General features: G+C 38.1%; 1 long non-coding RNA gene across 2 annotated transcripts; it reads right to left on the bottom strand.

Annotated features, from left to right (window-relative positions):
• Positions 1-3: 3 nt before the first annotated feature.
• On the bottom strand, positions 4-27,963 carry LOC107207207. Of its 2 annotated transcripts, XR_004498371.1 has the most exons (5): positions 27,790-27,963; positions 17,536-17,658; positions 5,136-5,200; positions 2,854-4,202; positions 4-252 (listed from the first exon to the last, which is right to left on the bottom strand). It is a non-coding gene; the product is annotated as an uncharacterized LOC107207207 (long non-coding RNA). The 2 variants fall into 2 exon arrangements; XR_001522660.2 differs by having other exon boundaries at positions 4-4,202.

Below are 27,963 nucleotides of genomic sequence, written 5' to 3'. Positions count from 1 at the left end.
AATAGTCCCAGTTGCTCCTTTACAGAGACACTGAAGGGCTCATTCGGTTTTAAACATATTTTATTAATGAGTTATTCCACAGAACACCTTGATAACATCTCCTTGCTGCTCCTGTGATGAAAGAGCCAGCAAGCTACTTTGCAAAGCAGTCTCAGTCAATATACTTCCATGGGGCTCTTCATGTGTCATGTCAGGTGATAAATATATGTCTCCACTAAGCCAGATTCTTCAAGGAGTTCAAATGTTTGCAAACTTTGAAAAATGAGTGACAACAGGTCAGTTGTACCTAAATTAAACTAAAAGTTGTACCTAAATTAAATCTAAAAAAAAATAAAGAACACAACTATGCAGACAGGCAGATTGTTTTCAAAGATACAACACTAAAAAATGTCAAGCTTTTATTTCCTGGGGGGAGAAAAAAAAATAAAGCTTTCTCATTTTCTAATTTGTTGGGTCATTTTTAGATAGAGAGCATTTTGTCTAACATGGTAGACAATAAAAAAAAAATAAAAGAAAAAAAATAAATAAAATTAGTGAAATTTTTCAGATGACAATATCCTTTTACCTATTCACAAAATAACCAACAAAAACATTGGTAATTCAAGAGCCAAAATCACAAAAAAACCCTAAAAAACATCATTAGTAGCCAGAGTACATCTGTGTAATGTAATAGCAAAATTGATGGAGTACTTTACACACAGTCTCCATGTTCTTGCAGAACAATTAATTCTTTGGATACTCTGATTAATGCATGAATACAACTGAAGAATTGATAAAAATAATTTTTAAAGGAAATGGAGGGAAAGGGAAGGGCATATTCATTCAAGTTTTAAAATAAATTTATCTTGAGCTATGTTTATTTCCCACATAAATTTCTTTTGGTCATATTACAATCAACTCTCAAAAATCAAATATTAATTTTGAATGCAAGAAACCTGTTTAATGTCAAATTAATGTCAGTTTAACAAAAATATGTGAACAATCTAAACTACTCCAATCTATATTCTCCAATAATCTTCAATCTAAACCAAACTAGGGCAGGACAAAGCTACACCTGAGAACCAGCTCTGACACAGTCCTACTCTCACCCCTGGCAGGATTTCACATTGCCCTTTTTCATCATCATAATTGAGCTAATCTGCAGATTTAAAGCTGGACCATTATCTCTTCAGCTCTCCAATAATGACCCATATCTGCTTAGCATTACCACAGTCCCCAGAATGCACCATAGGTAAAAACCAGGCTGTTGATTCTGCTTTTTAATGTGACTTCCTTTGATTGTTCAGTTTCAGTGCTTCACTGGCTGCCTAATTGCATTACCAAGGCTGTCAATAACCACAGCATCACCAAATACAGTAAAGCATTTCTTGAAAACACACTTCAGAACTTATAATTAATTAACTTTGTGAAAATCCTTTAGATTTTTTTGATTTTACAACGCTCATCTTCAGACCACTCTTTTCCTGAAGTACCCAAAACCTTGCCTGCTTTCAAACCATTCAAGTGCCTGCAGATAAATTAGAGTTCTGGGAATGCCAGTAGCTTGATTTTATTCAGAATATACCAAGAGCAGTCTGAAAAGCTGTACACTTTTTCATTAAAAAGTTTGTGTGCTTGTTTAAGAAATTAGCAGTACTAATTAAATCAATATTTTACTGATCCTTCCCCACAGACTTCCTGTTTTTATTCAAGCATTCGTGTCTTGCTGTCAAGGCTGGGTTTCTGCTACAGTTCCAGGCTGCTCTGGATGGATCTGCACAGATCCCTCAGATGAGTTCATGGCTGCTTCCATTTGCAGAAGTCATGAGAGTCTTTGTTAGACAGACTTAAAATAAAGATGAAATACTGGCAGGAATTTAAACAGCAGCACTTTATCCTTAAATACTTCTGTTTATTAAGGACTGGTGCAGAGAGTGCCCTGAACTCCAAGACAACAAAATCCACATGTGGCCTAATCAGCCTGGGAACAGGAAAAAGATATAACCACATCATGCAGTCATCTTGTGCAAACTAATTAAATCTACAGCCACTGATTGGATTTGGTGCACTGCAGCTGAAGCCAGACATGAGGCTCCCAGACTGGAGCTGCTGAGGGATGGAGTGGCAGCATGGACAGGGGCAGGAGGCAGCACCTCTTGTCTGGGAACACTAAGGATGCTCCATGAAAAGTGAGGTAGGTCTTTGGCTAATTACCTTAGTCCACAAAAGGCAGCCAGACCTGGGAATTCAGACTGTGGAAGAGGTAAAGCTGAAGGTGGTACCTGCTCTTCCCATCCCTCACCTCCTCAAAAGACCTTCATTTACGGTGGGGAAAGGTGTTTCAGACAGAACTGAATAACTACATCAAGAAAGAAATAAGGCACCAATAAGAAACAGCTAGTAATAGAAACCATTAGTCACCAGAAGTGGAATGATGTTACTTAAGTTATGTATTACAAAGGCACAGAGTCACAATGAGATGGTTGGTGTACAGAAAAAGAGAGGGGAAAGGTTCTTCAGCTGCATGTTTTGGCAAGACAGACATCAAAGAAGGAATAAATTTTTTCTCCCTATTAGACATAAGATAAATCACACTGTGAAAATAAGACAAATAATTTGCTTCAAATATCCACAGGAGCACAATGTTGTTCTCAGGGGAAAAAAAAGCAGGTGAAATAATGGAAATAGAGGACAAAGGAGGAGAGGAAACTTCTACAATTGAAGAATGGAAAAAAAAACGCAGAGCACATTAAATCCAAGAATCTAAGCACAAAATTACAGATACAATAGTGATTTGGCTGCCTTTTTCTACCTTGTAAATAATCAAAATCATGGATAGCTTCATGTGTAGAGACTTACAATGTAAGCACTTACATTTAGGTGGGAAGAGGGTGAGGAGAATGATCTGGACAATTTCTACATGGCTTTCCAGTGATTGCTTCAGTATGTCACAACAGTTTTCATCCCTCAAATCAAAAGCTGCAGGTTTCCATTCCAAGGAGAACTTTACTCTGATAAACACTGGACCAAGCACTCTGTGTTTGTATTCTGTCACTGGGTACTAATGTCACAAAATAATTTTACATTGCCCATTTATATGGGCTTACATAAAAAAGTAAACTGCCAAAAGCAGATGTTGGAGCTGCACTAGCAAACATTTATAGCTGTACTGAAAACATTGACCACTGGTTTTAGGAAGAAAGTCAGATTTCATATTGGCAAGTCAGGCTGTTCTGTCTCCTGCAAGTAAAAGTGGTGAATCCTTTTTGTTGTTATTGTTCTTGTTCTTTGAGTGTTTTATCTTTTTTTTAAAAAAAAAAAAATAAGGTGTTAAGCACCAGGGCGAAGCAGGTGTTTCTCAAATAAAAGCAGGACACGTATTTTTAGGCTGGACAACTTTCAATGTAGAAGGTCATTTCTGCAGAAAAGAAGAAAAACATCAAACCAAACACTGAAGAAAACCAGGGAAGTATGAAGTTATCAACCAATACTGCATTTGAAGACAATATTGAGGTTTCTCTGAATTGCTCAGTTACTCAGATCTTTCTTTTCTTGTTTTCCAATTTGAGCAAAGTAAAATAGATGTGGCTGCTGGCACTCACAGAGCTGCTGCCTTCCATCAGCCCAATTGAAACTCACTTAAGCAACAGGAGGAGTGTGTATTCAAATGAAACTTTACTGGCATAAGCTGGTTTTGGATGGATAGATGATCCAGTAGGAGATAAACAGGGATTTTTGCAGTCACATCAAGAAGGCAATTTTAGTAGCTCTTACACCTTCAACATTAAGTATTTTTTTTAAGCACTTTGAAGAAAATACTGAAGATACGAAATTTCGGTGTAGATGGATGACATAAGCAGCCATGGGCATTTTTTTTTGGTCTTGAACATAAATTTTTTACCTAAAGTTCATGAAAAATGTGACTGATCCACACATTGATATTCTACTGCTGCACTTCATGCATACCTTTATTTTAATGGAGTGAAAATACACATTTCTTCTACTCAGATATGAGATCATGACTACTGTATATTTTTACTGTGAAAAATTAAATAGATTAAAGCCAAGAAGACAACTTAGACTGTCTGAGCTGCACATCCCAAGCAGGCTTTCCCTCTGCACAGTCTGGATAAGCAGTGGTGACAGCTTTGCTGCAGTGGCATTCACAGCTGGCCTCAGGCACTACGGTTTGTGATCGCTGCAGTTGATGTGGTAGATTTAACCTGAGATATGAGAAGTTAAAATAAACAGGGTGTGATGGAACTGACAAAATGGGCATCTGGAAAAAAACACTATGATCATGATAAAAAATTGAAAAAAAAGAGGACATTATCCAATACAGACCCTCAAAAACTGTGTTTTTCAAGAAACATGTATTGATAGATTTTAGCTTTACTGGCTAAATTAATTTTAACAGAGTTTCAATATTTATAATTAGATTTAGCTCTGACTGGAACTCTCTGAATCCAGCCATTCCTACCAATGTTTCCTCTGTACAGTCTATAACTAAAAGTCAAAAGTATATTTTTTAAATAGCCACAAACTGCCTGGAAATTTCTGTAACAGATAAACTCTGATTCCTCACAGTGGAAAATCTTTCCAATTGCAGCTAGGAAAAGAAGTGGTGCCTGGTTCACTTTTACCACTTATCTCAATGCTGTTGAGATGGTAAAGTTTTCCATTGCACTGATCAATGTAGAATTACCAGAGGATCTCCTTACCACTTATGAAGAAACCTGCATTTGTCAGTGCAAAAAGCAGGAAATCCACGTGGCACATCAGCTCTCTTTCAGCTTTAGCCACATGCTGAGTTGACAGCTCCTGGATTTTGCCTACCTTCAAATTTGTACTCCACCAAATTCCTGTTAAGACAGCAGGGACCTCAGCCAAAAGGATCACAGGTTAGGAATTACTGCCATTCCCAGGTTAAAAGTGCTCACATGAGAATCAGTTGGGAAGTTCTTTTTACTGGGGCTGTCATTTCCACGCTCGAGGAGTCTTGATGGAAAAGCTGCTTCTAAAAAGCATCATTTTTACAAGCCCACATGTCCCAAGTGTGGGACAATGTGTAGAGCAGGATGGCCAAATTGGGACCAGCTGATGCCTTTTTACTTGATTTGCTTTTTCCTAGCTCAAGGTGACGCTCTGTTACTCACCTGGATGATGCAAAGATCATGTATATTGTGAAAACTGTGAATTCAGGAGGTCCAGGGCATGAGACCTAAGCAGAAAAAATGAGCAAATAAGACTATGAAAATAATGTTCAGAGATACACAGCTACAATCACAAACACTTTTCCATTTCTTTTCTTCCAGTTGGCCAGGTTGTTGATTAAATAAAGCTGTGCATAAAGATCAGTTATGAAGGATGCTACAGATGAAGAGTATTAGCCCAGGAAAAGAATCTTAATAAATTGCAAATGCAATTTATTTTATATTAAAATTTAATCAGATTAATCTATTTCTAATACTTTATGCTAGCAACTTGGGCACATAGTCCCTCCCCTGATATTACTGTCATTCTCATAATGCTACTTGATTTATGATATTAAGCAGCAGTTGCAAGACAGACACATTAGAGTTGCAATTGTCTAAAATTCTTATTTAAGAGAATTGCATCATTTTTCAATTGTGTTGTAAAACTTCCACCAGAAGTTTTACAGCCAAAGTCTTGGAGCTAAAATACAAGCAGTAGATTCTTTAGTTACTTGCTTCATCTGTTCTAGTAAAGGAGGCAATAAAAACAGCAGGCACGTGGAGAAAGCCACTGTCTTTCAATATTTGTCTGAATTTATTTGACATCACCTCTTATTACCAGATTGAGTTTGGTCTTATGACCATTTCAGATAAGAGAGAGAAAGAACTTCCCATCAGACAGGCACATGGGGCTCTCCAGAGCTGTAGCTCCAGGCTCAGGAGGAAGGTCAGGGTGGAAAGGGACTGGGCTTTGGCATAGCGAGTGCTGAAAGGAGAGAAACTGCTGGAGGGGAAGTTTCTGCAAAAGGAAACGCCAAGAAACCTTTTACTGCTCAGATGCTGTCACAGGAAGGTCAGCCATGCCCAGGCTTTGGGTCTCTCCTAAGAAAGATAAATCTTGATCTCAAGGAAGGGACATGACAGTGTTGGAATTGGCTCCCGAGCTCTGTGCCTTCTGTGCAAACCCTGTGAGCCACATCCCACATTTCAGCAGCAGGGTTTGGTGCCAGCACAAACACCCAGCTCCAGACTGGAGGGAGGAGTATTTGTCCTTCCAGCCAGATCCAAATGGAGACAAGCACTGCTGGCCAGCACCACACCTGAGCATTCCTAAGGAACACACGGTATCCACACTGCATCCAAAGCTAGCAGGTGCACCCCCTGAGCTGGGAGTGCTAAGGACTTTCTCCAGGTTTGCCAGCTCTTTTTCCCAATATGTCTTTGTGCCACCTACCCCCCAGCCTGGCAGCTCACCCCCATGAGGCAGCTGGATCTCACTGGGGCACAATCCCATTAAAGCTTCCACCAGGCTCCACGACTGAGCAGGAGCACAGGGGATTCACTGCCCAAAACTCAGAGGAAAATGTTCAAGAGAAGCGGTGTCTGCATCTCTGGTAGCCATGGGTGGGTGTTCTCATCCATCTTCAGTGCAGATTCAACCATCCTTTTACACTTGTCATGGTTTAACCCAAGGCATGGGGTTAAACCCATGGGAAGCTCTTCCCCATCTGGGAAGAGACTTTGAAAGAAAATTTGTGGGTTGAATTAAAAGCAACTTCATAACTTACATAAATTATCATTATTATTATTATTATCATTATTATTATTATTATTGATAATAATAATAATAATAATAGCAATGAAAATTAAAATTATAATAAAGAAATTCCAAGAAAAACAAGGGATGCAAATGAAAACAATTGCTTGCCATGAACTAACTGAAGCCTGGTCCCTGAGCAGCACTGCCAGCTTTCCCACTAATTTATTTGCTGAGTATGGTTTAGTTGCTCAGCATGGTTTGGGATTCCCCTTGGCTCAGCTGGGGTCAGCTTTCCCCAGCTCTGTCCTCTCCAAGTTTCTTGTACCCACCCAGCCTCTACACTGGTGGGGAGGGGTATAAAGCTGAAAAATCCTTGATTTTTACCCTAAACACTTAGTGTAAGCACTGCTCAGTATAACTAAAGCATCCCTGTGTTACCAGCCTTGTTCTCATGCTAAATCCAGAGCAGACACTGTACTGGCTTCTAGGAAGAATATTAATTCTATCCCTGCTGAACCCAGGACACTGCTAAAGTTTGGAAATGAATTGCAGGACTGTGTTAATCACAAAATCTGCAACAGAAAAGGCACTGAAAGTTTTTTAAAAGTTGTAAGAAATACCACATTCTGCTTCTCAACAGCTTCATCCCTAACTAGCTACAGAGATCTGCAGTGTAACTCATACACTGCTCATGGAAACATCCCTGCCTTTTGTAGCTTCAGCAGAGATTTAGACTTGGTTTCAGCTGCAGGTAATAGTTTACTTCAGTGGTTACAAACAGCCTGCTCAAGCTCAGGCCTCAGGGTAGCACCACAATTCTTTGCTGAAAAAAGCTCTGGTTGCAAATGAGAGGAGAAGACACATACCAATTAATTAATTTCCCAATTAATAACCCAGAATGACTCTGACAAATGAGATCTTCCCATGCATTATGGTGCATGAGCAAAGATCCCTTCCCAGCACAGCTGGCACTGCTGTCCCTGAGCTCTCTGAGCATCTGCCAGGACAGGAGCACAGCTACAAGCAAGACCTCCCTTTCTTCATCTCATAACTATCTGTCACAAGTCACTGTAAAATAAAATAAGGTGACCCAGGAGAATGAAGCCAGCAAGGGCCTTTATCCATCCTTTATATTGATAGATGAAGATAAGACATTATAAAAAATGGCCTAGGAAATATTTAACCCACATCCAGCTGCTTGAATGGCAGCCTCAGCCAAGGCTGCTCCTACCTGCATTTGTGTCCAGGTGTTACTATTTGCTCATGTTCAGTCCTAAATCAAAAGGAACTGAAAAAAAAAACAACCCCTCAAGAAAAAACTAAAAAGAAGGCAGAAAGGAAAACGTTAAACACCAAGAATTACACCTTTAGTTACAACTTCCTTCCCTGTGGCAAGGTGACAAACTCATCTGCTCTCCTTTTCCCTTTCCTGACCCAAGGGTCAGTTGGCTGACTTCACAGCATCTTTAACTTAACATCAATCTAAAAGCCAGCTGATCTGCCCCCACTGCCACTACATGACAGCACCATGTGGCTGTCTGAGCTTGGGGAGAGGCAAAGCTGTGTGCCCCCCAAAGCCACCATATGGCTGTGGCACTGTAAGGTCTCCCTGTCCCAGATGTCTCCACACAACTTCCTACCCCACACTAAAGAGAGCATGTTCAGCTTTCTACCTAAGGGTATTCATTTTCCATGGAGGCTGGAAAAATAAAATTCTTCACACCCATCACCTCCAGACTGGGTTTTCACCCCTCAACCCAAAGCATCCACAGGGAAGATCATCACTGACATCTTTCCCCCTGTTCTATTGTCCAGCAAAGCTGTCACCCAGACAGGGAACAGTTTTAAGGCTGAGTTGGATGTTTGATGCTCTACAAGAAAGGTAGCAGGGGATTTTTCCAGGTGCTCTTTTCATCACACTGCATGGATTCAGTGGGAATCTGGCAGATAAATCCAGTAAAACTGGCTCTGGCCTCACGATGCCATCCATCAGCACAGGCCTCAGCGGAGCTTCAGCGGCTGCTGAGAAATTTCATGAAGGCAGCATATTATAAAAGCATGGGTGTTATTAAAAGTAAGCAGATTTGTCTGAATGTAAGCACATATTTCATGACAACACAGCACTATTTAAAGAACTTTTTTTTTTTTCCCTCCTTCTGAAGAAGGGTATTATTTGTTTTATAATGTAGCTCAAAATACCTCTTTAAAATCCATAAGATACTATGGAAGCTGACAGGTTCACGATGAATAGCTTCTCCTCCAGATTAATTTCTGTTTTATTCCCTAAGTGAAGCACAGAGCAGCAAGCTTTATACAAAACTGAGTTAAAAGTAGATGCTTTTAAAATGAGCATTGTTGTCATGCACAGCCCTGAAGGAACTGTAAGTCTGCTTTCTAAATATGGATAAATGAAATATAAAAAAAACCCAAAACAAAACCTGAATGTATCAGGAACATTTATGAAGATGTAATTATGAATTACATTTATGAATATGCAATTAAAAACAGGTGGGTTGCAGCCCTGCTTTCCAAAGTATAATAACAGAAGATACTATGTCAGCATGTGGACTTATATTTGCACTCTCCAGTATTTTAATTTTTTTTATAAATGAAGGGTGGTTTCAAGTGCTATTTGGCCAAACTTTTCCAAACACAATAATAAATCCATGACATCACACTTTATAATGTGTATTTTAAGATACCATTTACCCCTTCCTCCTTAAAATTTAAAATACTAATAATTAGAGCAGAGAAACCGTGTTTTTAACTCACAGTCAAATTTTGCCATGGTGTATCATAAAACTCTTGAATCACAGATTCTAAGGAGAAATGCTGAGTTTCCTACAGCATTTACTACAGTTTTATTAACCTGAATTGCCAAATCCTGAGAAGTTGGAGTTCAGGACAACTTTAGTTGTGCTGGTGTCCAAACTATTTTTAAGTACTTCTTTATTTGATGATCAAGTGCTCATTCTTTTATTAATCTTGTTGTTAACAACATTATCAATCTTTATAAAGCCTTATTATTACTGCAGCAATAAGATAATCTTAATGTTTATTATTCATTTTAAAGGGATAATGAAATCTCTAGCGAGCTATAGGGATGAAGAGAACCTTCCTCAAAAGTCCTTCTCTGAAAAGGTCATTCTTATCAGCAACTCTTCTATATACTTAAAACTGATTGTGGCATTCAGCAAGTTTCACTTCTCAGCTAAATTATTCAACACCTGTAGGAAGCCATTCTGAAAGCTTTTTACACAGCATGAGATGAAGCACAAGTGGTACAGGGACGAATATTTGAAATGGCACTAAGGCATCTGAACATCCAGCCAAAATTAGTGCCAGAAAGAGAAACAGCTGGCTAAACTCAAGGAAAAGTCAAGAGAAGCAGGCAGGTAGAAGACAAACAGACTCCAAGCATTGTGTAGTATTTTCAAGGGCACCTTTCCTCAGCACTGATAAATCACTTTCTTTATAGATTTTTTTTTGTTCTGTTCACTGCTTATTTAATACCTGTGCATCAAAGGGTGCAGGCTTTGGGGTGCTGACCCCTTTCAGCACCACCCTCCCACCTTGGCCCTGCAGGATTTTCTGCTGCTGTGTTCCCACTCCTCACGGAGCAAGGGCACTCATCCAAAACCTTTTCACTGGGAACTCAGCAGCCCTGGTGTCTGGGCAAGCCAAGGGTTGATCCAGCACCAGCACTCACCACAGAACAGCTTCTCTGTGCCCACTTCTTGGCAACTTTCTGCACAGCTCTGGATTTAAGGGCAGCTCTGGGCTGCTGAAACATTCCAGCTCCTACAGCAAAAGTGCCATGGAAGTGAGGGACGATGCCCTGGCAGAACCCAGAACATGGGACCTGCTTCATGGAGAGGAAATACCACCAGGGGAGCAGATCACTGGAAACAGAGAGCACTTCTGCCAAGAAAACAAAACAAGGTCCAACATTTATTATTAATAGTTCAACTTCCTCTCCATTAGATTTTTAACTATAGCAATGCCACCAAAAGCAAGCCAACAAGAAAGAAACCCTCCAAACAACAAGCAAAAGGCAGCCAAACCCACTGCCACAATTTCCAGGTATACACGAACACAAAATCAAACTCTGTGCCAGCTTGTGTCATGTTATCTCAACAATGGGAAAATAATTCCTAGACAGAACAATGTCAATGCCATTATTATTATTAATAGTAATAATATGCAATATTAATATTTATTATTAATATATTTATTGTTATTATTATACCTAGGCACATTAAATTTTCAGATCTCACTAAGCAAGCACAAGAGATTCCTGCAGCATTTTCATGTTGCTGTGATATTTGCATCAACTTCCTTTTGAAGTTCCTATGAGAAAATGCAGAGATAAAAGATCAGCTGATGTTCTTATGCAAAACACTGAAGTGCAGATAAGTGAGGATTACCAGACTTACATTTGGCTTTGCAGGAAAACACAGTATATGAAGTTTTTGAAAATACCTGTTAGGTTGTCAAAGGCAGGACTGTAACTGTTGTAATCAGACTTTTAAGAGGTTATCTGACAAAAATATGTCACAATAAAATGCAGTGCACCAAAACAATGCCAGCGTATACCCACCTTTAAAAAGCAAAAAACAAACTGATTTTGAATCTATATCCAAAACCAAAGAGATTGGGTCTAAAAATTTGAGCAGAAAAAGTCATTTTACTCAAAAGAATAATAAACTTTCCTGAGAGAATTGATGTGTTGCATTTATTTTTATTGGCTGACCTCTGTAATACCTCCCTAAACTCTGTAATACAGTTCTGAGCTTCCACATTAGAAGTGAAAAGATCACTGAATGTTTTAACCTCCCAGAAATGAGAAAATAAAGTAACTTTAATTAAAGATAGAATATGACAACCTGAAATCAATTAATTTTTACATCAACGTTGCGCATTATATTCCAGGGATATTTTCCTTTATAATTCATGCTTTAAAATCCTAATTCAAAATATATTAACAGCAAATAATTAACCGGATCAAAAATATGCATGCTACTGGCAAAGTTTTTACTGTAAAAATAGGAATCATTTTACATTCCTCAAAGTAAAAACTGAAGTCCAGACCTAGTTCTGTATTTTATTTTCTTTTTAAAAAGTTAAAAACAGAAGTCATGTTTTAAAAGACAAAAGGCACACATTATTAAACAGTTAAATATTTGAATTCCCTTAAATAAATGAGTTAAACTTGTCAGGTTTCAGTTGAAATACTAAAAACTTAGGTTTGCACTAAATGTTCATCTGTGGAAGAGGAAAATAAGAGAAGTTTTTTTTCATTATTTTAAATAGATAAATTTTTATAGTCTTTAAAACACTGGGTTTGTGTAGTTTGTTGTACATTTTTATAACACACAAATACTTCTGTGTTTCAGCTCTGATGGGGAGGAGCTGTGGGAGGAAGGAGATCCTGGAGGGGACAGCTTGGGGAATTCATGGGCACAGAAGATACTGAAGAAGACCCTTGTAAGATTTCTTACAAAACTTTGGAGACCTGACTAACACTTCAGCAGTTTTTCCACCCCCTTGGCTTCCTGTTTTGGTGCTTAGTGAGGAGTGTCTGGGTGGTGCTGGAGGGCAGAAGCTGCACTGGCTCCACGTGGATTTGCCAGGTGTAACCCACACCTGATCCCTCAGCACAAACTGCAATGCCTCTCTGGGTCCAATCCCCCAGAGCAGTTTCTAATTTCATTGCAAGGGAATAAATAAACCCCCCACAGCAGCAGAGCCTGTCTCCTGCTCAAATCACCTCTTCCCAGCTCCACTGGCCTGCTTAGATCCAGGTTTCTAAGCTCTATTCCTGTTCAGATCACACAGGTCCTGCAGGACAGGCACTGCTGCCCTGCCTTGACTCACCCCAGATCTTGTCTGAAAACTTCCAGCTGGCTGTTCTCTGCTTATTCTTTTCTACTCTCTTCCCAAAATACTTAAGCCAGCTGTAAAACCTGCTTGCAGAGAGCATGCCCAGGGTAGTGGCTCACTCCACTCCCTTGTCCCAGGGCTCTGACTGAAAATAACATGGCAGCAAAGTTCAGCCCATCGTTGTTAACAGGTGCTTTCCAAGAGTCTCTGGAGGAAAAGGGGAAAAAAAGAAAAAAAGATGGAATAAAGCCAAAATCTATATACTGCTACCATACAGCCAGAAAGCTGATGAGCCTCACTACAAGGAAAAGCAAGGGGAAGGCTGGAGCAAGCAGTAAAATGAAGGAAATATTCATCATCTTTCTTCTGTCTTAAAAAATACTTTAACAGAGGCTTTTAGCAAAACTAATGTGTTTTAAGAAAGAAACACCCTGTATAAACAACAGCAATTCCCAAAACGTTAAAGCAATTTGTAGAGAAGTAAGACACTAGTAAGAGAGGACTGGGGATGCTAACACACATAGCTCCCAAATCCCATGCTTTATGGGAATTTATTCTGATGCACTACAGGCTTAGACACAATTTTACATCACAGCTTAAATCTTGGCCCTTCTTGGAACTCAGGTTCCAGATGTAATGGTGTTATCAAATGGTGCAATCAGCAGTGGGAGTGTTTGGAAGCAGACACTTCATCTGAACACTTTTTCTAAACTTCAGCAGAACACAAGCACTGAAATGAAGAACAGTACCTGGGTGGCTCTCAGGTTAGAGTGGGCAAGCAGTGACTGCAACAGGCTGCTTCACTCCTAGCACATAAAAAAAGAAGCTGCCTTTCTAAACTGCCACTGCAGAAGTATCCAAGAATCTTGTACTAAATGTGGTGAAGACATACTTTGGATGAATGACTTCCAAAGGCCATCGAACCCGAAATGATCTGGTGTGCTTAAAAGGAGCCCAAATCTACTTTATCCTCTTCACTGCTCTTGTGACAGGTCAGGAAAGTATTTCCAGTGCCAAATATTGTCTTGGGAGCTCCCACAGAGTCCCTGCCAGGCACAAGGCTTGCCCAACCATCAGCATCCCTTTGGCTGAGCAGAGCAGAGCTTTCCCAGGAGGGGAGGAAAGCCCAGCCCACCAGGACAGCCTCCAGCAGAGGTTGTCTCTCCTAGAACACAGCCCAGCATGAAAAGGTGTCACAAAGACCATCTAGAAATTGCTCATTGCCTCAGGTTCTGCAGGAATGGTACAATGGAGGATGCCAGTGGTGCAAACTGCTCTCTTTCCTTCATTAAGCTATCAAATGCCAAGGGCAACCTATGGGCTGCTGCTGTTTTAGGGCAATCTTTCTCTGACATTTTCAGGGAGAGATACAATTTTTAGTTGCAGTTCTTGCAGATTTTTATGATTGTAAAACAGCATTTTACGTTACTCTTTCCTTTGACGTGTTTATGTAAAAGTAGGATGCTTATATTCCCTCTTTGCTCTCAGTGCCACTCAAAGAATCAAGATCGGCAAAAGTGTGAACTGCAAGCTAAATTACAGTTTTCTTCACTTAAAATAATGAAAGGTAAGGAAATTCAGAGTCTCTAAGTCCTTTTAAATGCACTCATATTTCTGCACTGAGACAGAGCCACTCATGAGGGACAGATATAATTTATAGGTATAATCTGCAAGTCCCACACTCAAATTTCATAGCATTTTAAACACCAAATGAAAACACTGCAGTGCAAATGCTCTTACAGATGGTTTCCTGTATATAAGAGCAATCTGTGGATAAAGTTAATTGCATTACTTGATTCATTAACAGAGAACTTCATTTCACAACTTTAAATACTTCTGTAGTTTAAATACCTGCATACAACTGCACAGAAGAATTCAAAACACCCTGATAGTGTAATGTTGGCACCTCTAAGCTTTTTGAAGGTCCTCCTACAGCTATTAATTTATTCATTATTTCCTAATATTTTTGTGAAGCAGTGATGTTGACATTTGTATATTAAACTGTTTAAATATTAAACCTCACTTTCCATCCATAATTAGAGAAAATAGACATACACAAACTGAAGTTTTCAAAAATAAAAGATATACCATTCTCAAAAACATCTGTCCTGCTCACTGAATGAAGTCAGGTCCTCTGGGATGAGGCAGAAAGTGATAAATTCAGGGTCCAGAGTAGAAAACACAACAATAATATTAAGTACTCACATCTGAAAAGAAAATGGTCTTTTTCTGGTTGCTTTCTGGAATGTATATTTTCTCTGGTTTCTTTTTCTAAAAATATTCCCCATTATTCTTACAATAAGAGACTAATGACAATAAGAATAATTTTCTCAGAGGGAGAACAATGTTTCAGTTTCTAAGTTTTTTGAATCTGTGCGTGAATAAAAATAGATTTTTCAAACAAAGTGCTTTAACATCAAACATATCAAGATAACGAAGGAATCAAGAAATTCTGTCTCTTTCTATCAGTCTTAATTTAACCAAATGTTTTAAATCAAGCATTTCATGTATTCCTTGGGAAACTACTAAAAGGTATTAAAAGCTGCTGTTACTATTTGCTGTTGGTAGGCCAAAGTTTACACCACATTCCCAGAGATCCATTTATTGAGGAAACCTTTACTGCCATACCCAAGAGGAATATTCACATTATCGCAGGTGTTTCACCCCAAAATCATCCAGGGCTTAAACTCCTGCTCTGGCAGTGATTGCAGTGCCAAGCATGGCATTTTCCCAAATAAATCCAGGAATTCACCACTGGAATTCACACTGAACAATAATTTGTGATACAAGGCTGAAGATCACAGTGATCCACAAGATCAGTTATTTTCATTTTATTTGAGGGGGGAAAATAAGCCCAATAAGCCTAAAAGATGGGTAACCTGATGTCCTCAAAATCATTGCACCTGTGGAATAAAACCATATTAACAAGAGAAATTTCCCAAAGCTTCCACCTTTCTTTGAGGAGTATGGTCTACCAAAAAAATAGATACTTCCTTTTTTACTTGTTTTGTTTAGTTTGGGGTTTTTTTGAGGGGTTGGTTTTTTTGTGGGGGTTTTTTGGGGGGAGATGGGGGTGTGGTTCTTGTTGTTGTTTTTTATGTCACAGATCTGGCATTCCTGAAAACACATACATTCAGCAAGAAGGATGGAGGGAATTTCCCTTGGGTATGGCTCAACAGTCTGCAGACCAAAGGAACATCACCACAAGGAGCAGCTGTAGGGTCTCACCCACTCAGACTATCACAAAAACAACATTTCCCCCCAAAATATTTTGCAGGAGCACTCTGCCATCAGGCCAAGGTACCACAGGGAGCTGCTCATCTCCTTTGCTGGGCAGAGAGATTCTCAGGGGCAGCCTTGGAGCTGATCCATCCTTCCCTTGCACCTTCTCAATGAACCTGCTACCTCCCAGACAGCACACAGACCAGGGATCCTGGGCTTTGCAGGACAGTTTCTGAGTACAGACACCACTGACCTGCTCAGAACCATCCAAGTCATCCTTGTGCCTTCCAGGTGGCTCCAGCAGCAGGTAAGAGGGGTGCTGGCACCCAGTTACTGCTACAGTTCCTCATGTCATATTTGAAAGGTCACAATAAAAGTCCACAGCCATGGCAGGCCAGCCACTAAAATCCTTTCCCTGCTAAAAGAACATTTTTGGTTTGTTTTTCTGGCCTTTAACCAGCTAAAAAAAGCCCAGTTCAGCAATTTGCTTGTACTTAATGAACCGGCTCCACGCGTACTTCAAGCAGCAAATCACACCAGCAGCACAGCAGTTTAGCCGCAGCACAAATACAAGTTGAAGATGATACTAAGACCCAAAGCAGCACCAAAATACTTCTTTTGTGCTCCCTGAATCAGCCTGTGGTGCTGGCAGGGTGATGGGATCTGCTGCAAGGTGTCTCCAACCCACATCAGACCCAGTGACCTCAGAGCCTGGTGCAGCTATGGGAAGGTCAGAGGGTGTGGGCAGCCACATGAGGCTTGTTTGGGGGGCTTCTCATTGCTAAAAAAGTAAGATTTTGAGACTTTAAAGCATGACTGCTTGTCTGCCTCCCTACCTTTTTGATAGCTCTTTATAATAAAATCAAATCGAGCCCATTTGCAATTACAGCATTAATAGGGGCATTTTAAAGCAGTTATTAGGACTGAGATGTTTTGTGCAATGCTGTGAGTTGTTCAGGATATTATTTAATTATTATTAGTCTTTACTATCCTGCATAAATTTAGATATGAATTTTAACCCTAAAAAAAAAGATACTTTAATCCTGATGAGAAGCACACAAATACCCTGTGTTTTAGCAGAGGCAGCTGATTTTATTGCCAATATCACCCTGCTGTGACTCTCCCCCCACCCATTTTAGCTCTGCCATTTCCTTCAGGGTCAAGGACAGACTGAATGGCCATTTTCAGTCAAACTACAGCCAAAGGCACAGTAACACCAGCATTACAAAACTGCCCTCTGGAAGCACTACCCAGTTCTTCCTCTTTCTTTATTTTACAGATCAGCTTGTGTGAAGTTATTTGAGAATGATGGTAAAATTCACAGAGGTGGGTTTTTTTAATGCACAGCTTTTCTGACTCTTTATAATGTTCAAACAGTGAAATACAGTTCTCTTCTTCTGGGGAGAAGGAAGGCAGATGGATGTTTTTGAAGCAGCTATGGGGATCACTCCAAAAACTTCTGGAAAATTAAAATTAATGCAACTTCTATTGTAGAAGATCTGCTTAAGAAGTGTGTAGCACCTGGCACTTAAACACTGATTTGGGAAAAGTATTTACAGAATAAAAATTAAAATCACAACCTGCTGGTCTTTTAGTTCTACTTAACCATAAACCTTTTCCTTAAAAACAGACCATAACCATAAGCAACATCCAGAATATCCCCACACTGTGAGACAAAGTATATAAAGCTTACTTATGGCAAAACTGTGTTTTTACCTTTTTATTAACAATTAGAGATCCTCAAGATTCAAATTGTCAGCTCCTTCAGGTTCTGCTCATGATCTCAGACACTCTGCTGGAGTGTGCTGGGTGAGGACATCAGGATATTCATCCCATCATCTGAAACAGAATGGATTCATTTCATTTATTAAGTCCCAAAACACATCAATATAAATACATCTAACAAGTTGCTTGGGGTTCTTGAGCTTCTGCAGAGCTTCCTCCTCTTCCCCTTCTCCCCCAGCCCGAAACAGAAGGATTTCAGTGTGAGAATATTATTATAAATCCAATGAAACTTATTATAAATAAGTTCCAGCTTGCTTGAAAAACAAATCCTAAAATTTCACAAAACTGAAACTGAACCATCACTACTAAAACACCACTAAGGTCAGTAATAAATTGAACTAAATTCTTCTGAAAATTCTCAAGACCAGGACTGAAATGTGTGCACAGAGCAAGGTTTTGCTTTCCCTAGGCTCATGGATGAACCCTGCATTGTCTTTTACTCCATTATATAGAGGTATATAGAGGAATTGTACATTTCATCAAATTCCACAAAAGCTCTAAGAGCTGTAACATTTGTGTTGATAAAAACACGAGGAATAAAGTAATGGGAAATCAATACTATGTGTTATGTAAAAATAGTCAGAGTAATCCAAATTCAGAATTTTTCAGCAGGTAAAAATAAATATTTGATCTGATCAAAACCTGCAAGTTTATGTTCAGGTAAGTAAGTTGGATGGGAGTTTTAGGTTTTTCACTAGTGTGTGAAAAAAATATTTTTAAAAATAATTTTCTATGTTCTCAGTTTTGAGGATACAAGTGCCAACATACAAATGCAAATATTTCTAAAACAAAGGTGATATTTACTTTTACACAAGACATTAAAATTACATCTCTTTAGAATCATGGAATGGTTTAGATTAGATGGGACCTTACCACTTATCCCATTCCATCCTCTGCCATGGGCAGGGACATCTTCCACTATCTCAGATTGTTCCAAGCCCTGTTCAACCTGGCCTTGGACACTTCCAGGGATGGAGCAGCCACAGCTTCTCTGGGCACCCTGTGCCAGGGGCTCCCCACCCTCACAGAGAACTTCTTCCCAATATCTGACCTATTTCCTTTCCTTTTGAACCCAGTATCACAGAAGTTTATCTGCAGTTTATTACGTTATGTGCTTGTGCTTAGGATATTTGCCTGAAGGAAATGTGTAAATGCAATTTCTGGGTTGTATGGATATGGGAAATACAGCACTGGAACAAATCCTGAGCCCTTCAGATTTGCACCTCCATCTCTGTATTTAATTAGGACAGATAAGCACCCACACTTCTGAAGGAGCAGCTTTTCTGCAACTGCTTTACCCCTTGCAAACTTCTTTATAACTTTTAGTGTATTAAATATAGTAAATCAGAACTGTATTTCTTGCCATCAGCTTTCCAGCTCCAAAGGTAAAATCAGAGGCTGGGTACAAGATGGTCAGTATTTAAAAAGCTATTAAGATCCTATCCACTCAATTTTGTAAGCACTCAGTGGGGATATAAAGGCTTCATTTTTCACAGCCTTCCCCCTGGGCCCTCTTCCCTGGGACAACAGATTTCATCAGCATGAGGCACCAGGAAATAATATTGTGACTTAAAGTAAGAAGAGCAAAAGATAAGCATCCAAAGACATGGAAACTCCCTAAAATACTGCAATACTTTCTAAAAAGCAGGAGTATAGGGAAGTAGAGGGAAGGAAGGACATGGAGGGGCAGCTTGTTCTGTTGGGAAGGTGTTTACCATTACAACTGTGAGCACCAGGATCCACTGGAGACAGGGATATACCTCCCATTAAACACTATTTAATTTTAAAGAGTCATCATTAGTGCAGGAAAGCTCTGAGCCAGGGTGTGCTGCAGGCCAGGTTCCTCCAACAGAACAGCACTGCTTATCTCCAGTTTCCATCTTTCCCTGGCATCCAGCACTGGAGAGCTCAGGAAACAAGGGATTACTGAGCGAAATGGATCTTTGCTCTGACAGCATACAGTGTTCCCAGGATGTGCAGAGCAAATGCCACAAAGGGAAAGAGAACAAAAGGAAGGAGACCAGAACAGCATTTCTTACAATGATGCTGCTCAAACTCCTTATTTCCTGTTTTATAGATATTTTCTTATCAGTGAATGTGACAGAATAATAAATACACTTTTAATACCTGTGTAGCTCTATGTAATTTAGGGGGACTGCTGGAGCAGCCTTTAGAATAAGACTGAAAATTTCCTCCTCATTTAGTATGACATCATCTGCCAATTGTACAACTTCCAAATGTGAAGATTTGGCTAAGGTTTTGCTAAGCACAGAGAAATGAGCTCGTAGCCAGCAAGCACACTATGCCCACCCTCTGTACCTGCCTCTCCTCTGCTGGAGAAAGGAGGACTCAGACACTTCACTCTAAAGTTGATCACTCCTTTCTCTTTACTTTTACATGATTTCAGATCATGGGCAAGGCATTCCATTTCCCTGATGGAGATTTCACACCTGAAGGGAATATCACAATTATAAAATATATGTAAGGTCAGTAGTGATGAGCACTGTGCAGGGAAGCACAACACAGAGTAGAAAAGCACCAAAATAAGATATTTTATTATCTAGGCATTACAGAATTTGAGTCCTAACATGAATCAGACCTCTGAGACTTCTTCTAATTACATGCTTTCTTTTCCCTAAATAAGTATCTTTTGACTAAAATGCATTTTTCTTTTTCCCCCCTTTACTTCTACATATGCTCCCCTGATAGGGAAGTGTTATTGAGCTGTGAATCAACTGCAGCCAGTGGAAATAGTGAACTAAATAAACAGGAAAAATATGAACACTGATGGAACAACATTCTAAATTCAAGAGTGTCTTCATGACACTGTCCAATAAAAAAGAAGAAATAAGTGGAAAACTTCTGCTTTACAGAACTTTAACTCATCCATGACTATAATTTTCTTGGAAAGAAATTGAACTAATATTCATTACTATAAATCTGAGGGGCAACTGTGTAGGTATGAGTTGTTTTGGGTTGTTTTTTTTTTTTCCTAGATGCAGGATGCTGAAGAACTAACCACAATCTGCACTGCACTGTTGCAACAGCTGTCAGAACCTGCTGGGCAGAACCATGAGAATGAATCCTAAAAAAGAGATGGCCATGCTGCTTTGCTCCAGCAGGTCCTTAAAGCAAATATAATCCTGTTCTTCAGGCACTCAAGCAGCCCCACTGAACGCTTGTGCAAGCCTAAAGTTAGGACATGCATATGTACTCATCTTGAATTCATGTTACATCTGGTTTTTATTGTACCAGAGGCACTTCTGAGCTCCCTGTGCTAGAATTGGACCACAACGGAAAGACATTTAATTATTTTTATTTTTACTGTCAGCATTTAACTATTGCTATGATCATTTTGTTCCTCCTGAGTAAAATAACAATAAGCTTTAGCCATCAGGTACCAGCCACTAGAATCTCAAGTACCAGAACACATTCCAAGAGGCATTTCTATTTTTCAGCATCCTTGTTCTGATCTTGAGCTATGAAGCAATCTAATATTCTCTAGAAAGAAAGTGATATTTTCTGTTATTATTGTACTAGCAGGTTCTGTACTCCAGGTGAAGGGATTGCATTTCACTCTGAAACTCCTTGACCTTCATTAGTGCTTCAGGGAGCTCCAAAGCCAGATGGAATAACAAAAAAATTCAATAAAATACACTAGTTCATATCTTTCTGGTTTTCTGAAACAACAGGGAAAATAATAGCCACCAGGTCTAAAGATTAATTTGAAATGAAATGCTTGCAGGCAAATAGATATGATAATTTCATTAAATCATATACTGCTTGTTTTTAAAAGGGACATGAAATCTTATAATTAAATCACCATCTAGATCATATTTTAAGTTATATTATTTTAGTTAATCTATTTGAAAATAACTTTGCAAATAACCAAGGCAGTCATTAGATATTGCAACTTAATCAGAACTTAATTTTGACATTTAAAAAAAAAAAGTAGATGAAGGCTTAAAATAAGATTTTTAGACATTCACATACTGGAAAATGAACCTATAGTTTTATTTCCAGTTTTGGAAGGAAAACACATGACAAATGGTTTAAGTCATGTACACAGGGGCACCAGCAGGTCCAAAACCAAAATCCAAATCCCAATGTTTCATGTCTAACAAAGCTCACAAAGAGGGTATGCTACAGCTCCTGCATTTAAGCCCCCTGCCCTAGAGATGACAATTATTTTTAAATAATTATAAAATTATTATAAAATTATTTTGTGTAATAAAATATAAATATATAAATATATAATATATAAAATATAAATATAAATATAAATTAAAATATATAATATAGTATAATATAGTATAATATAGTATAATATAGTATAGTATAATAAAGTATAATATAATATAATATAATATAATATAATTTAATATAATATAATATAATATAATATAATAAATTGAATATAATAGAATATAATAGAATATAATATAGTAGAATAGAATAGAATAGAATAATCATATATAATAATAGAATAATCATATATATATTATATAATATAAATATAATATAGAATGACAAAAATATAAATAAATATTAAATAATAAAATATTCATATGTATGATGTGAATGAACGAAACCATGAAGGTTTTCATACCTATCAGCTGTATTTTGTTATACTGCCTCAGGACCATGGTACAGTGCATGTGTCATGCAGATTTACTGAAAGGGACAAGTTTACATGCAAAGATAGAATAGTGCACCTGGAATGAGTGAGTAAAGTCCTGTATGATGATCATGGCAACCTAAGAGTGGAAAAGACCTCCAAGATCATCAAGTAGTGTCTCTGCAAGCATTTAACTCCAGACCACATTTCGATATCCCCTTTCTACTTATCCATCACTTTAATTGACATTTTATTAAACCAATGACATAAAAATGACCCAGTTTTGCCCCATTTTAGATTGAATATTAAGACACATCTGGAAGTTATACCTACAACTTAAAAGTGTTCCTTGACTTGATGGGAACCAAAGCCAGAAGCTAAAACACTTCCACTAGCATATTCCATAGATACATATATATATATATATATATATGTTTATATATATGTTTAAGAACCTATAATCCATTTTAAACTGCTTGGCAGGATCCAGAGACATATATTTACCAAATCTGTACTTTCTATCTGTGATATTTAAAATTTTTATTAAGCTATTCTATAAACATCATCCATTCCATTTCAAATATCCACTTTTCAGGAGCACTCTCACACAAGCAACATGCATAATTCTTTTAAGGAGAGTAATTACATCTAATTGGTTTTATCTTCTTGTATTGGGGTTTCCAGGACTACAACCACCCTACTGCCTGGAAAAATTCCCATCCTATTAGTTCCATGGATCATCTGCCCTAAGCCCATGCAACACAAGGCTTTCCTGGTCATTCTAAAGAGAATATAGAAAGTTCCTGTGGCTATAACCCAAACACAAATGAGGCTCTTCTTTTTTTGCCCCTAAACTGTGGGATTACCAATGGTTTTATGGGAATCTTTTTCTATCACTACAGCCTGGTTAACACTATCCACCCATTACAGATCCCCTGCATTTAAAGGCATAACTTCCCCTAGGAGCTCTTGGTTGCAGATGAGTAACAAAGATTTAAGTTGCAATATTTTTAACTTGTCTGACTTTGAGATGTCAAAACCAGCCACTCTGCTGTCCACCTCAATAAAGAGAAAGATGTTTGTTAAAGCTAGAAAAATTCAAAAGCCTACACTAAAACAGCAATTTTAAACCACATTTTTCATCTAATGCATCCATTTTATCCTAAGCTAGCCAAGTTTTTAATACTCACAAATATACATTAACTCGTGGCTTTTTTAATGTCCTTATCCATATCAACCTAATTCTTCGTGCTTCTACTTGGCTGCAACAGCTTTTTTAGAATTACTGTGTTCTCAGTAGCTCCATTTTAGATATTTCTGCAGAGAAAAGCAAGGAACATTTCAGAGGGTAGTGCACAGAAGCCCAGTTTTAATTTGGAATTTTACAGAACACGTTCTTCAAAGTTCTTTGGACTTTTTTGAGGCTATTTAGGGCTCAAACCATAGCTCTCCTTTAACAAGTACACAAATGTGTGTTCTGGGGCAGAATCAGAATGGAAAAATTATGTGCAAAATTCAGCAGTTGTACTAAATTTGCAATTTAATCTGAATTTTCACTTTGGTTTGGGCTTCAGAAGGTTGCATGTAAAAAGGAACGTTGCACAAATGACAAAAAAAGTCTTTGATTTTTATGGTTATTCAGGGAATAAGAGCACCCAGTTTAAAAACCAGATACATATATATGTGCATGTATAAATATGTCAAACTTGCAAAAGTAGTGATTTATAAAGACCCACATTCTATCAACTTGTACACAAAACTCTACAAAGGCAAGATCATTTCTTGTTCCTTGCTATAAATTTGACATTAATTATTTTTTATTATTGGTCTGGTTAGAAATTCTAGTGTTTGCATGCAGAATAGCAGAAATTTGCATACAAATAAAAGCTGTGTAGTCATATTTTGTTCTAATTTCCCATACATGTCCCTAAACAGCCCAAGATATATAAATTACAGTATCATTTAGCTAACAATCTATGATGGCTACATATAATAACGTAACCTGCCCAGGATTTAATTAAGCAAGCTCAAAACATGGAAATTAGAAGTAAGGAGCCACTAGAGAAGGATAAATTAAAAGAGCTGGCCTCCATTTTCAAGCTTTTATGATTTTATTTCCTTTACTAAGAATGAGGGAATATGCAAACAGAGAGGATAAACACTTAGTGTTTATCTTATTTTTTTCTTTCCAAGACAGAGAAAAAAAGACTTTTTCTTTTAGTACTTTTGGTGAGGTCTTGAATTTTCATTCCACTGATGGTGGGGATAAAATCTGCCTAGAAAGAGTAATGTTAAAATTCTCCTATTCTCTCCAAGCTTGTGGCACCTGGGTATGGAGAGACAGAGCACAATGATGCCATCTGACAGTGCATGAGGTTCTACAGACTGTAAACATCACACAATTGGGGAATATTCTCTTCTTGTCACATTTATGTAGCACAGGATGAGCAGTAAAGTTTCATTTAACAGTAAACCTGGTGTTTTTCAGTGCCTGTATTCCATTTATCTGTGTAAAACAGCTAAATGTGAACTAACTTTACCTTTAAAAGGAACAACCACATTTCCTTTTATTAAAGCCTGTGTTGTCTCAGGTCTGAAATTGCCCAAAGAGCAATTGTTCTGATTTTACATGAGATGGTTTTGATGTTTATGATGTCTGGTCATGGCTGACACAGCCAGACCTACCTCTGATGTGTCCCACAGCAAGACATCCTTTTTTTGGAAGCTCAGAAGTAAAAATGAAAGACAGAAATTTTACCTACACCACCACACTTTTTGTTAAAGCTAACAGTCCTTAGACCCACTGCATTTAATTAGTTTCTCTTAGCTGTTGCCTTTTTGTTTAAATTATCCAGTCATTTATTGGCTGGGGTTGTTTAATTACAAGCATTTTGGGGTTTTGGTTTGGTTCCCCACCATCACACCCACCCCTCTGTATTTTAATCTTGTGGGGAAATAGTCAAGTCTTGTAAAAGTGATCAAGGAGAACCTACTTTGAAATTCCTCTCACACAGCTAGAACTCATCATCTGTGTTGTTGCAGATATTTCATTCCATTATTACATCAGAAGCCATGAGTTTTGGTACCTACTGCAACCTGAGGAATTGTGGTGAGATCAAGACTCTTCTTCATAGGATTTTGCTACAGTGGAAAAAAACATTGATTTTTATTTTTTTTTATTTTTTTTATGGTTAGTTTCTGCCAATCATTTTGATAGTGAACCTTTCTTTAACTCACCACAACAAAACTAAACTCAGGAGCCATTCTTCAAAACTGGCCATGCAATGTTGGCTTCTGGGGGGTTTTTCCCAAGTTAGATGGGTCCTGTTCTCAGGTTGCTTAAAGGACAAAAGACTTTCTTGGAACTTATGCCAAGGAAAAGTTCTGCAGAGATTTTCATGGAATTTAACAGTATTTCTCTTTTAACTCTTGAATTTAAAGGATTTGCCACTGTTACTCAGACCATCAAAGTGAGAGAAAAGAGGAAAGAGCTTGTGTGTGTAGGAAAACACATAAAATTACCACTGAGAGAGTTAATTAACCTCCACAGCTCCTTATTAATAACAAGAGAACAAGGACTCTGCAAGTTTGCAAAGTTTGTTTGTGTGGTACCTCATGTGCTTTCTGAGTGTTGGTTTTCAACCAGTACTTTATTTCCTGATTTATTTTTCTGATCCATATTGCCAGGAGGCTGGAGTGACTTTGCAATTGGGAGGACAGCTTTCCTCCCAGGCACTTTCACAATCTATTCCAACAACTCTGAGGTATCCCTTGCTACACACTGATTTCTAGGGCCAGATGCATCATCTGTAACACACAGGCCTTTAATAAGTGCAGATGCAGTGGGATTATAGATTGTATATCTCTTAATTTCTCAACATATCAGATTGAGCTTTTGAACAGTTATTAATTGATACAAAAAACAAAGTGGCTTTATCAGATAAATCAGTTGGCCCTTTTGCACATCCAGAAAACCATGATGATGCCAAACGCTCTTCATCAAGCTCAGACTGGCACTGGGGATGAAATGTTCTGTAAACTTACAGAATGATGACAGTGTAAGTGTTCCAAGAAGTTACATCAGGACTAAGATTCCACTGATCACACCGTAAAATGATGAAACAATACAAAACAGGTACTTCTGAGCAAATAATGTGTAAAACTGTTTACAAATCCCTTGAGGCTTATTTTACAAATTGGCTTTAAAATTTTTGTTCCATGTCTTCTTTATTTCCTATCCCATGTTCTATCTGTATAGTGCAATAACACAAGGCTCTTCTTCTAGACAGTATTTCTTAACAATAGAAAGAGATAAAGTTATTTGTGGAAAGAAGACAAAAAAAATCTTTCAAACTTGAATAATCTGCATTAATTTTTCCACCAGCAAACAAAAAAGCTTGATAAAAAAATGCAGAATAGTAAATCTCATAAAATTGTATAAAAAGATCTATAGATGACCATAAAAGCATACTAGTATTGCAGTATTTTCATTAAAATTTCTTTCTAGTATTCTCTGCAATTCATAAATTTCCTTTACTATAGGAAAAGAACTTCATTGTCACTTATTATGTTGAAAAAATCAGAAATACTGCAACTGCAGAAGCATGTGAAAATGCCTGAGACTACTCTGCATTTTCATCATTTCAATTTTGCTCCACAAAGGGGAAAAAAACCCATTATTTTTTAAACCCTTCAGCATCTGTTTATTGAGTTAGAATTTAATATAACAATTGTCTTCTGATCCACTTGCGAATTTGATGCATATCTTAAGGAAAATACATGAATAGGACATCTGGCACTTTAGAGATGCTGATTTAATTTAATTCCTTAAGTTCAATTTTTGTCTGGACCAAAATAATCTGATATTTTCAACAGAAGCACTAAAGAGTTCAACGAATTCTTGATTTATTTTAGATTCAAGAACATATGTTTAGTTCATAAGAATATTTCCATATTTATAGCCTTTCTTTCTGTATGTTCTTAAAAGGAAATCATCTCAATAATTCCAGAAAGGTCAAGGAAAAGAAGGTATTTCTTCTACCACAGTTTAGCTCAAATAGCAGCAATGCTAATTCTAGGGTTTATGGTGCAAAGCAGAGTTGCAAACTAACAAACTGCATTATCCAGAATTCTGGTTTACCCTGTCTCAAACCCCATTTCTGGGTAGTTTTTCTTTCCCTCAGCACCTTTGAAAGCAGGGAGGGTACCCTCAGGGCACACAGCAAAGCAGGGACTGAACTCAGTATTCTGCATAACTCCACTCCTTTCCCAAGCACCAAATTCACTCAGGTTTCATGCTCACCCTAATCAGAACAGAGATAATCCTATTTGCATCTTTATTTTCCATTACTCAATAATAAATGTCTCATTCCATAACTGAAGCAGGACTCTATCGATTCCCCAGTTGTTTTGTTATTTGTGGGACATTTCACTCAAAGCACCAAATTGTATATACAGAGTTCATACAGCTCTGTTATTTGTGTATTTTGTTCCTTACATGAAATCAAATCACAGATGTTCCCAGACAAGCAGGAGCCCCCAGTTTGGTGACAGCAGCTAACACTCACCAGAAAGGCAGTGCACCAAGAGGATGTGCAGACTCCTTTCACCAACAAGATCCTCCCCAGTGCTCAGCACACAGCCCTTCCCTGCTTCCTTCTGTCTCTTCAGCTCATCTTGTAGCTAGGGTAGGTGAGTGCTCCTGAAGTTAAGGATAGGGCAGTGCTGGGAAATACAGGAAG

This window comes from Parus major, chromosome 7 (genome assembly GCF_001522545.3).
Source record: "Parus major isolate Abel chromosome 7, Parus_major1.1, whole genome shotgun sequence".
Taxonomy (NCBI): Eukaryota; Metazoa; Chordata; class Aves; order Passeriformes; family Paridae; genus Parus; species Parus major.
This window is presented reverse-complemented; position numbering and strand designations above follow the sequence as displayed.